Genomic DNA, 12847 nt, shown 5'->3' on the forward strand with positions numbered 1-12847 from the left:
TAGTTTCTTACTCAGAAATGATTATTTCTTAATTTTCAACTCAATTTCTCATATTGTTCTTTTCTACTTTCTTGTCATTATACTAGATTCAGTAAACACTATTGATGGTTTACGCTGGGCCAAGTGCTGTACTTTGATGTACAATTATACCCTCTCCCCACTTCCCAAGGCTGTAGTTCCCATATTTTTATTACTTGAGAAAATGCCCCAGATCTCCAGTTATTCGATTAACAGTGCAAAGGAAGAAGACATTATACAGAATGTTGCTGACAGACTGAAGAAGGAAATTACTAAGAAGTGATTTTATATTTTTTATGTTACCCTAGAAATTTTTTTGTTCAGATTCCAAAAGTCACTTATTTTAACCCACCATGACTCAAACCTCAATTTTTGTAAACAATAGATACTGCTCTAAAATGATAGGCAATGACCAAAAAGTCCAAAAGAACTTCGATATTACCGAATTGGTTGGCAATATGTGTTCAATAAAGTGACAAAGGGCACCTTCTTTCCACAATTGTGACAGTGGACGGGTGCCTCTGGTATGCCAGGAACATTTCTACTTAATTGTTCGGCTCTAGTTTATCCTGCACAAGGAGCTGGACATCTGAAAAGCTGCAATAACTCTAACATGGAATCATTCTGGTAGATTACCAAAATGCATTGTTTTTCCAAAGGTAGTTGGATAGCTTTCTTTCTAAGGGAACTGTAAACCCAGTACCAAGGCCAGAAAAATAAAGAGTTGGACAGAAGTAAATTTTATATTGAGCATCGGAGCCCTCCCCCCCCAACTGCTTCATTTGGTAGCAAAGAGAGATGAAAACTAGACATGTTTGAATAGTATGAAGCTGGATGGAAATGCATGTTGATTTGTAACTTAGCAGCTCTTTCAAGTCGGTTGCATTTTTAGTCTATAAAAACAGTTGGGTAAACAACAGCATTCTCTAATTGAAGAGGAAAAGTGATTATATATCTTCACGAAGAAACTCTGATCTAGAGATTTGCTTGTCTACAAAGAAGGAGGTACATTCACTAATAGCGAAACAAAAGGTAAAAGATTTGGGATCCCAAGACCCTGAATTTTAATGGAGTAAGATCTCCAGTATCTGAAATATGGGAAAGGTGAAGAATAAGACTTGAGTGAGGGCTAGCCAGAGAGGTGTCTTAGTCCATTCAGGCTGCTATAAAAATACCATAGACTTGGTGGCTTATAAACAACAGAAATTTGTTTCTCACAGTTGTGGAGGCTGGGAAGTCCAAGATCAAGGTGTTGGCAGGTTCAATGTCTGGTGAACACATGCTTCCTGGTTCATAGGTGGCCATCTTCTCACTGTGTTCTCACATGGTGGAAGGGGTGAGGGCTCTCTATGGGGTCTCTTTTATAAGGACACCTCATCACCTTGCAAAGACCTCACCTCTAAATACCATCACATTGGGTGTTAGGATTTAACACGTGGGTTTTGCAGGGGTGGGAGGGACATAAAGATTCAGTCTATAGTAGGAGACATTGATGAGTAATGTAGATTTCCCTAAAGATTTTGCCAGCTTATATACTGCTCAGCAAATTCTTTACAAATTCTTATCCTTCTGATCTGTTTTCCAAAGTCTACTTTTCCCTGCCATGCTATTAAAGGAGGTATTTCTTCTTCCTTTCTGCATTGATGGTATCTTTTTTTCTTTTTCCTACCTGGGGTCTCACTGCTGCCCCTCAACTCCTACCCCAGCCCTCAGTTGCTTTCTCCTTCTCTTTCACAACCATTTAGCACTGTCCCAGTTTCACCCTCCAAATGGGCATGTCCACATCTTTTACTCTGTCCAGAAGACAGAAGGCCCTCCAGTCATTGGAAAACACTCCCAAATCCTTTTGTATCCTACAGTCTGACGTACTGTGGATTCTGGGCCACTTCTCTGAGTCACCAGCGTGGTTTCCTGCATAGATCAGAGGTCTGCCCATGTTTTAATGATTTCCTTTCCTATTCCAGCTCTCTCTTGGCAGTATATACTCTCTAAAGTGAGCTTTTGCCACTTTGAAGATACCAAGAGGGTTCTTGCTGCCCTATGATTCTTTGATTTAGCTGAAGGTTGCTGGGATTGGCAAATGCTGCCCTTGGTAAGACGACTTCTGTATACAGAAGCAGCTCTTGAGCTCTTAGACATACCCCACCAGAACTTGTTAAAAGACAACGATTCTCAGGTTCTATTTAGCACCTCTACCAGAGGCACATGGCATGGGGAACACCAATAGTTGCCTCGTTCCTATTGTCCAGATCTGGTGTGCTTGCTGGGAAATAAAAGCTGTAGTATTTGGTGGTGGTGGTGATGGATCAAATTAGTCTGGATTACTAGAGGGATATTTCTTGGAGCAAGTGAGACTTGACTGGGCATTGATAAGAAGAAGCAACAGCCATGAGATACGCATCCATCAGAGGAGCAGCCTGAAAATTTGGGGAATATATGTTGCTCATTTGAAGGCAGGTAGGAGGAAGTCTGGCTGGAGCTGAAGGTACAGGCTACAAAGAGGGATTATATTTATTATTATTCTTTTGCCTTCCATCTTAACTGTCTATCTCATGCAATTCAAAGAAAAAAGTTAATGCATGCACATGATAAGAATTTAAATAATATACAATGATAGATGGTGAAAAAGTCTCCTTTCCTTTTTATTTTCCATTTTCCTTCCCTAGAGGGAATCATTGGATCTAGTTTCTTGAGTATCCTTCCAGAGATATTCTGTCTAGACACGCATATGTGCACATCCCTGTATGTTTCTATATGTCTAGCTGCCTGTCTATCAGTCTATCCATCAATCTCTTCTTCTCTAATCCCCTTCTTTTTACCCAAATGGCAGCACACATTGCACACTGCTCTGTGTCATGTTTTTTTGTAGTTTGTGTTTTGTTTTTGTTTTCAAACTTAAAAATATATTCTGGAAATTGTTTCATATTGTGATCACAATTTGTTACATCCAATTTGGGACAGAGGGTATGACAAAGGATTCTTTTGGATTTGTGGATTCATTTTACATAAAGACTTATAAAAGTACAATGGTTGTATTGCATTTAACCGAACATTTAACTGAACATATTTATGGTCTTTATTAATGTTTACTCGATTGGCCCAGCAGGTCACTATGTGTAGGAGAGGTGAGAGGCAGGCAGGCCTGGCAGCAGAGAACCACTTTAAACAGCTACTGTAGTAATCCAAGTGTGGGGGCACGGGGGATGGAACATAATAACCACACCCAGTAAAAGCTGATTTTAGCTCTGTCCCCAACCATCAGATTTTTGAAAGGCTGCCATTCCTTCAGATGGTATTTACTGGAGCTGGATGACATTTGAAAGAATTACAAACTTCTCATTACTGTTTTTTAAAAAGATTTTATCCTTTTAGAGAAGTTCTGGGTTCACAGCACAATTGGAAGAGGGTACAGAGATATCCTGTATACCCCTGCCCCATACACACACAACTCTCCCCATTATCAACATCCCCCACCACAGTGGTACATTTGTTAACAATTGATGAACCTACATTGGCACATTGTAATTGCCAAAAGACCATTGCTTACAGTACGACTCACTCTTGGTGTTGTACATTCTATGAGTTTGGACAATGTATCATGTATAATGCCATGTGTCCACCATTATAGTATCACACAGGGTGTTTTCACTGTCCTAAAAATCCTCTGAGCTTTGCCTCATCAACATTCCCCTGTTGGTTTTTAATTATGCCCACAACTTCTTCAGCTGACTTTAGCAGATACTGTTGGAACCGTACCCATGTCTCCTTGGCCCTGGTCCTCATAGTGTGTGTGGGTGGCAGTGTCCCTCTGTAAGCACGACGACACTGCTTGAGGGCTTTCTCTTGGCCAGGGAGTTAATGGATCTGGAGTAGCCCTCATCAATGATGAAAGACAGTTGGAGGATAATCCACACCCTAGGACAACTTTGAGATGACATCCACCCTATATCCTATGTGTACCCAGACAAATTAAGCCTCAGATACTCACAGCATCTTGTACCATGTACTGTTTTTGTCCCCCTTGCTCACTTTTCCATTTTCCTTCTGGTGCTTCCAAGGCTCTTCTTTCACTTAACTTGTTTGCATTCAAATTATTGTTTTGGGATCTGCTCTTGAGTGATACCAAGATCCTCCCAGCTCCATCTTTACCCCACTCCAAAAGAAAGCACATGTCATCATTTAGTGCTCGTGATGAATTCCATTCTGACAGATGGACCCCAGTCTTCTTGACTGTTTCAGAATCAGTTGGCTCTCTTTCATCCCCACCCCTTAACCCCCATCCTGGCCACAGTCCCATTCTCAATTCCAGGGAGAGAACAGTGTGAAGCAGTACTCACTGTGGCCCATGCACTATCTGTTTTCCATTTGAGCACATTCCTGTGGGGGTTGACTCATGCGGTTGACATAATGCAGCACCTTGCTGGGCTCATGTGAGGAAACAGCAAGAGCGATATGTCCAGCTCGATAATTCTGGCAATACTCACTCCATGCATATCCTGTGGATTCCCAGCCAAGGTCTCTGACCTTTTGTAGTCACTTTATAGCTTTCTTGATCTCAGACGTTTTCACCTTTTATTTGAAGGGCTTGTGAAGGCATAAATTGGTAAAGAAGTTTGGAAATGCTGGCATGATTTTGGGTATAGAAATTAACTCCATGTTTTTGCCCTCAGAGAGTTCTGTTTGTAGTCAACCAAAAAGCATGGTCTTGTAGTCCTATGAACTCAGCAAAACAAATCAATATGACTGGACCAGAGCTTTTCAATGCTTATTTGACCATTCCATGGAAAATTTATACCCCTTTAGTGTAGTCATTACACATTTATGGACAGCTGTTTTTACTAATAAACAAAAGGGATGGAGACATTATAATTGAGATTTAGGCATTTATTATGTGTTGGGTCTCAGTTCACTCACATATCTATGTGAAAGCAGAATGCTCTGACTTCCCTGTAAAGGCTGGTGTATCTAGTAAATGTCAGAGCACCTTGCAAAGCTTCCTTTGTGTTAGAAGGAAATCAGCTGTTTGTCACAACCCAGTTGTCACACTCTATGTGGCCTGGTTTAGGGGCCTGGACCTGGAATAAAGACAGGATTTGTGTCAGAGGACTATGAGGGCTTTCACATATGCATGTAAGTTGGCTAGAGACAAGAGGTGGGAAGGGCGAGAAAACTGCTTATTCCAAAGACATTTAACTCTAGCCAAAGATCTGTCATTTGGTGCTGATTATGAGAATTATGGAATTTACTGCCTCTAATGAACTTCCATTTTGAAGATAAGAGACTGGAGCTTAAAAAGTTGAAGGAGCTTGGTCAAGGGCATTCGGCTTAGGACTGGAACTGTAGACACTTCCTCCTTGATTTTAAATAAGTGATTCTCAGCTGAATTTGAGAATAAAGACACTCCTTTAAAAGAAAAGAAATGTTTGGAACCTCTGAAAGGTAGGAGTCACAGTTTTGAATAGTTGCTGGTTGAGGAAACACATCTATGCACCTGTGTATGTGGATTCTTTGTGATAACCCAGCCCCAGGCTGGGCTTAACAGGAACTCTGTGAAATGCCATACTGGTGAGCTCTTTCCTTCTCTGTTCAGCCCTCCCAATAGCCCACTGTTCACACCTTCACTGAGGGTGGAGAGAGTCAAGAAAGGAGTAGGAAACCATCTTGGATTCTTCCCTCACCTTTAACACTGACATTCAATCCATCACCAAGTGCCACTAGCCACCTCCCATTTGACTCCATGCCTGTCCAGTTTCATGTGTCTTCATGTCAAATCACTGAAATAACCTCCAAAAAAGATCCTCTTTTCTTCCTCCTTAAATTGTCCTGATCACCATTGCTAAGCTTCTCTTCCTAAAATACCAGTTTCACATCCATCTCCTTCCGAGAAATCTCCAGTGCTTGCAAACCTCCACTGTCTCTAACATAAGAATAAGAAACCCTCCATTTTGGCTTTTAAAGTCCTACCTGATTAATTTCCACTACTCGGGTTCAAATTCCAGCTTGGCTGTCTATTGGCTTTGAGAACTCGGGAGAGTTTCTTGCTCTCCCCAGGTCTCAGTCTCCTTAGCTGCAAAATGATCACAGTAATGCCTATCTGCCAGTTGTTAGGAGAATTAGAAAAACTAACCCCAGATTAGTACTTTCAGCCTTTGTATTTTTATGCTGTCATTCCCAACATGGGTCTTTCTCTCCAGTAAGACTGTTCTCTTTACTGACTTCTAAATGTGCAATGCTCATACTCGGCTCCAAGCTTTGGTGGGTTCATGTTGGTTCTCATCAGAAATCTCTGTCTTGTCTTATCTTTTTTTTTTCCCTTTCTTTTCCTTTTTCTGTGTTTATCCAAATTCTTTTCTTCTTTTTGAGTTCAGCTCAGGATTCAGTTTGAATTCCAACTCCCCTGGAAGTCCTTCTTCAACATTCCATGTGGTCTCTGTCCTCTAAACTTTCCAAAGGAGTAGAACAGACAATAAGTCATTCGTCACCTAACCCAATGTTTGCCCGAGTGTGATTGGTGGCAAACGAGGCAGGTAAAACCCGTCTCCTGACCAAGCAGCCTGGGAGGTTCTGCGTCTTGCATTCCTGTCTTGGAGTTTCAGAATTCATATTTGCCCAGTCAAGTTTCCGATTCGACAACAAGGAAAATTATTTAACTTTGTTTAACTTTGTAATTCTCAAATCTATTTGGCTGGGCACTGGTGTTTCGTGTAAAAACGGTTAAGTCAAGCAATGTGTGCTCCTGGGAGCACACTGTGGGGAACAGACCGGAGGGTGGTCTGATTTTTCTCTCTACAGGATGTCAGCTTCCTGGGAGCTGATGACTGCTTTTTATACTTTTATGTTTCCATCAGCATTTAGCCCTGTGCTGTACACCTAGGTGCTCAATAAGTGCTTATTAAGTGAAACAAAGTTTGGAATGTGGAGAGGTGGGGGGGGGGGTTCTTACTCTAGTCAAAGTGTGGGAAAATGGACGTGAAGTTTGAGAGCCTGTGAGCTTCAATGAAGTATACTATCCTTCTCTTCAATTTATTTAGAAGTGAGATATTTGGTTAGATTGGTATACCTATATATTCTCATGTGTTTTCCTTTTTTAATGGCCTTGGAATGAGCTGTTTAAATAGTTTCCAAAGTTTATGAGAATGGAACCACAGCCGTGGGAGCAAAGCATGTGTGTATGTTTTCAGATATGCACGTGGAGTGTTCATATATTTCACACCCATCTTTTAAGCTGAATTTCTTTTATTTTTTATTTTTGCTTTATTTATTATTTTATTATTATTATTTTGAGGTGGGGGAAGGAGGGGCAGAGGGAGAAGCAGAGAGAGAATCATAAGCAGGCTCCATGTCCAGCGTGCAGGCCAACGTGGGACTCCATCTCATGACCCTGAGATTATGACCTGAGCCGAAATCAAGAGTTGGATGCTTAACCAACTGAGCCACCCAGGCGCCCCTAAGCTGAATTTCTTTTAAAAGAAATTTCAATATTATTTTGATTTAAAAACCGTATTTGGGGGCAAAAGTCTAGAGCAAATGATACGATGCTATAAAGTTACAATCTTACAGTAATATTTTCTCTGGAGTGCTAAATACAGTTTGATTTTATTGGAATGACTTTTAACCAGACTCTTAATTCACTGCAGATATTTGGGTCTTGGTTTTTCTTGATTCTTCTACTTGAAATACAGCCCAGATACCATGTGTGTACGCTTCCATGTATATATATATTTTTTAATAGAGGAGATTTTTAAATTTAAAACACTGAGGGGTATAAATGAGAAGATGATTTTTGAAGGAAAAAATTTAGAGATGTCACATTGCCCGCCAAATCCTGATTTTCTAACAGGAGTCAGATCTGCTGAAAGGAGTCTCTATATTCCTCCCTGAGATGGGTTGGCTGGAGCAAGGAAGGTCTCTGGTTTTGTGTTCCTTGGTCATGCCTTTAAAAGAGGAAATGCAGCTACTGGTGAAGCAAAGACCAGACATTGGTAAGGTTGAGGTTCACGACTTGTTCAGCTTGTGGACCCCTGGATGACCCTACATTAGTCATGTCTCTCTGGGCCAATCCTCCTCCCATGCCCTGTGGGAGGGTGGTGCCCCCTCTGAGGTTCATGTTTGGATGAGTTATCAACCGCAATGAAGCACCCTCTTGAACCAGCCCTTTGGATCGTGGAGCAAAATAAGAAAAGTGCCCTTCATTCACATGTTTTTCCATCAATCTCATTTGCCTGGGTGTGGTGCTTTCATTTCCTCAGATGCAGAACAGGGGATCTGTCACTCTTGTTCAATATTTAAAAATAGATGGCATTGGGGGTAACCCCTCAAGCATATAAACTCTTAAAAGAGCAATTTCCATACATGCAGCATTTAATGTATAATTAGCAGTACACACTGAGTTTTTAGGACACCTTTCATTTTCATAATCATTGTGCACGATGGAGTTTGTGACTTACTTTGTTGAACTGTGAGTGCATTGTTTCATGTATTGGGTTAAACCATATAAAATTGTTGATGTCTGGCCACTTTTAGCCTACAAAAACAGCAATTTCCTATGGTTCAATCTAGTGTAAAATTTGCCCCAGTCTTCTTTCCCTTTATGCATTTTTATTTTCCTGCTGGTACAGATTGCCTGAACCTCCATAAATCAACAGGGAGGAGAACTCAGTCCTGGAGTTGTTGACGGGGTCATCAGAGCTGGCCTGGGTTTGGGAATGAGGATGTTCACTGTTAGGCACAATTAATTCATCCATAGAAGGAAGAAGACAGTGAGCAAAATTTCTCAGTGAAGTAATGGATTGAGATGGTGTCAGGAACATCTAAACAGAACAGCAATTGCTTCTACATCAAATGTAACATCTGATGTTTATGGAACCAAAGTGAAACTCAGGTCAGGGTCTGACACTGTGTTAAGCCATTTGACATGTGGCTTGTGATTTTTGATAGATCTGGCTACACATAACTCGTTAAACATTAAGAGAATGAAAATATAAGAGAAACACAGATCTTTATGGAAAAAGATGCAAGAAGAATTGTATTACAGAGTGGGAATCAGGACCGAGGTTGGAGAGCAGGGATAGGAAAGAGTAAGATAATTAAGAGAGGAGCAGAGATAATTGTCAAGGAACTTAGCACCATGGAAGGTCAGTGTGTTCTTGGTCAATGCCAGTGGTATGACTGGACATAGGAATGATGAGAGGAGCTCATATCCTGACTATAACACCCCTTCAAGTTCAGAGAAGCCTCTAGTCAGACGCCTGCCTTGCCAGAAGTAAGAAGTCAGGCAGAAATATTTTATGGGTGTGCAACAGTTTACCCAACTCTAAGCCCTATTTGTAGCTGATAGATAATCTTACACCAAAATCAACCTAATAAAGCATCTATCTACATACACCAACATTTCCTTAATCAGGACTCGGTGTTTCTTAATCTTCAATCAGTTCTTAGTATTGATTGAAAACAGGGCACTTTACCAAATGGCCAGAGTGATTTCTAAGGGAAAAAGTAGATACAGCCTCATTTCCAGCTCTAGTCTGTACTTTGCAACAACTTTTTTATAAACCTAGAATTTTCTGTTTTGAATGCTCTATTTCTGCCCAGTGTTCTTCATGCAAAGATATTCTTTGTAGAAAGCGCCTGACATGTACTGTTTGTGGAATGAAGGAATGATCCTGTGAACAAATAGTTAGCTTACAATCATGAGCTGGCTCTGTTGTTTTACAGGTAAGATATGCTCAGCAAGCTCGTGAATGTTGAATACTGGGGAGCCCTGGCTTCCTTCCTGCCCCACTAGGGACCACTGGCCAGACCTTCTTAGGACAGAACTTCCAAATTTTTTATCTACCTCTTCTCCCAGGCTGATCATGAAACTCGCCTTGTGGATATGATGTGGGAAACAAAGAAGAAAACTTATTAAATTTCCTTACTATTTACGGCCATTGACAAGTCCTTGAAACAGGCAGAGTGACATTCCTCTAGGAACGCAGCTGCCCTGATGCTGACACTTTGCTAGGGGCCAAAGGCAATCTTAGCCTGACCCCCAGGATCCTGTAAGTCTTCTTTAACATATAAAATTTCCTTTGGAAACTTCCTTTATCTCTACCCCCAAGATACATGCTGGCAATCATCCCCCAAGTATATGACCCACTGATATACATCTGAAGGGTCTCATGACTGAGTTTTCACTCAACCATAATAAATGACCTTTTCCTAACAACAGCTACCCCCTCAGGCTCCCGGCAACCTTCTTTCCCAAATACCTGGGAGGCTTATGCTATCCTAACCCCTCCCATCTTGAAAGTATATAACTGGCCACTCCTCATGACCCCAGTGCAGTTCTTTCTGCCCATGGGTCCTGTCCCTGTGCTTTCATAAAACCACCCTTTTGCATCAAGAACTCTTTCTTGGACATCAGCTTCGAACCCTAAGAACTTTCCTACATCAGATATGTCTTATTTGTGCAACCCATCTCCTTGAACCTGATGTACAAGTTCTGATAGACAAGGCTACACCATGAAGCATCCAACGTTGACCTCAGAATACTGGGCTTTTGAAATCCTAGACACAAAACCTCAATTCAGCGGCGGAAAAAAAATCTAAAGGTGGAGGGATTATTTTTGGTCATGAGGTTAAATCTCACTATATGAACATGTTTCCATTTTTGCTTCGGGCTGTAGAATCAGTCTTACTGTGGCCAGTGTGGAAAACAGAACAAAGCATTGAAGTGTCAGACTCACCCACTCTGTTCCTTTCATTTTGTCTGCTTTCCTGGGAAGCTTGGGAAGATTCCACAGAGCCCTTGGGGTTCCTGGGGGTAAAAATTAATGGTGTTGGTGGAGCAAGATTCTCAAATACAGTATCTCTGATGAGGGTGAAGTTTTAAGAGCTATAAAATAAATGTAGATTTGCAGAGAGATAACATAACAAGATTTAAAAAGCTAAAATGTGGGGCGCCTGGGTGGCTCAGTCATTAAGTGTCTGCCTTCGGCTCAGGGCGTGATCCCAGGGTCGTGGGATGGAGCCAGCACCGGGCTCCCCGCTCTGCTGGGACCCTGCTTCTTCCTCTCCCACTTCCCCTGCTTGTGTTCCCTCTCTCGCTGACTGTCTCTCTCTCTGTCAAATAAATAAATAAAATCTTAAAAAAAAAAAAAAAAAGGAATAAAAAAAAATAAAAAGCTAAAAAGTGTGGGGTAACAGGCCTGGGTCAGTAAGCTTTCTGATCCCCTAAACATATTGAGCGTATTGTACAAAGGGTTTGTAAATGGAGACTTGTTGAGAGAGATAAGTGAAAGAGATAAGAAACAATAACAGGCTTGGGGCATTTTACCTCTGGAAGAAAGGGTGTTTGCTCACCCACTGAAGAAAAAGCTGAGAAGCTGCAATCCTTAGCCCAAACCCTTCTGGAGATGGCCGGTCAGCTTTATGCCAGATTCAGAGTTCTTCCTCTCCACCCCTCCCCCAAACCCCTCATAATCGATTTGGGAGATAAGACTTCTGCAGATGAAACAGCTGACTGTCCATAGAAGGCAGTCCAGGGTAAACGTTTATGGGAGTGGCAGGGATACTCAGTCTAAGAGGGTTACTTGGGGGGCGCCTGGGTGGCATAGTGGTTAAGTGTCTGCCTTCGGCTCAGGGCGTGATCCCGAAATTCTGGGATCGAGCCCCACGTCAGGCTCCTCCCCTATGAGCCTGCTTCTTCCTCTCCCACTCCCCCTGCTTGTGTTCCCTCTCTCGCTGGCTCTCTCTCTCTCTGTCGAATAAATGAATAAAATCTTTAAAAAAAAAAAATAAGAGGGTTACTTGGGCAGGTGTTGAGATAATCAAGATTTTCTGATTACAGATTCCTATGAGAAGGGAAGGAGACTGTCTGAGTCCTCTTGCTAATGACGATCTCTTCGGGATGAACAGGCTGAAGTGGTAAAGGGACACATGGAAACAAGTAATTTTAGCCTTTTGGCCGCTTGTGTGCAGGAGAAATAGAATAAGGAGCCTTCCTGGGAAGACTGGACACCATGGAACAGCCAGGTCTTGTGGTGATCAGGAAAGCTAAAGGACCACCGTCCTACTGCCCTGCCAAGAGCAAAGGTTCAGGGATTATTCTATGGTGTGTTGTTCATGTGACTTAGCCTGGTTGTGTTTACCCTTTCGGTTCCTCTGCTGAATGCCCACTTCTATTTTTAGTTCACAGGCGGAGGCTAGGAGTCATGTTGGACATTGGCTGATCTTGGTCAAGGCTCTACCCTCACCCAGATTGTTCTGGTCTGGCAGGCAGATTCACAGAGTACAGAGAGACGTGGAAATTTGTACATCAGCATCTTTTAACGCCACTTCCTTTTTGGGGGGGGCTCCGGCAAGGACCCCTTCAGCAGGTCCTAAAGTCGTGGAGCTGGCTGCCCAGGTCACTCAGTGTCCACAAAACTCCTTTGGCAAGAGTACTTAGGAACCTCCTGCCTTTACTTTGAAAACTCAGGCACCATTTAATTTAATTTCCGATGAGAGATGCATTGTACCCAAAATATCTGTTAAACACATTTGGATCAGGGAGTATCAACCAATTACTTCTTTCTTTTATGGGTTTTTTTTTTCCTGGAAACACATAGGAGAATACAATGTCAATAAACAATCATATACATATCTATGTGTATCTATATCTCTATCTATCTATCTATCTATCATCTATCTATCTATCTATCTCTATATCTATCTATCTCTATATCTCTATATATGTAGTATATATCAATGCCATCTTTTGCAGTATTGTCATAATTTATTACAGAAGAGGATTGGTTTATTGAAATTGAAATGCTAATCTTGCATTTTTGAAACATCACAAACTGGC

At 41.6% G+C, this 12847-nt stretch overlaps 1 long non-coding RNA gene across 2 annotated transcripts in view; it reads right to left on the reverse strand.

The window, feature by feature from the left end:
• LOC103662786 overlaps nt 1-11656 on the reverse strand; it is a 37751-nt gene extending 26095 nt beyond the window's left edge. For both annotated transcript variants that reach the window (XR_568571.2, XR_568572.1), the window contains exons 1-2: nt 11336-11656; nt 10746-10816 (exon numbers count right to left, since the gene is read on the reverse strand). This is a non-coding gene — a long non-coding RNA (uncharacterized LOC103662786). The remainder of the gene's footprint in view (nt 1-10745; nt 10817-11335) is intronic.
• Nucleotides 11657-12847: the final 1191 nt, after the last annotated feature.

This window comes from Ursus maritimus, unplaced genomic scaffold (assembly GCF_017311325.1).
Source record: "Ursus maritimus isolate PB19 unplaced genomic scaffold, ASM1731132v1 scaffold_1, whole genome shotgun sequence".
Taxonomy (NCBI): domain Eukaryota; kingdom Metazoa; phylum Chordata; class Mammalia; order Carnivora; family Ursidae; genus Ursus; species Ursus maritimus.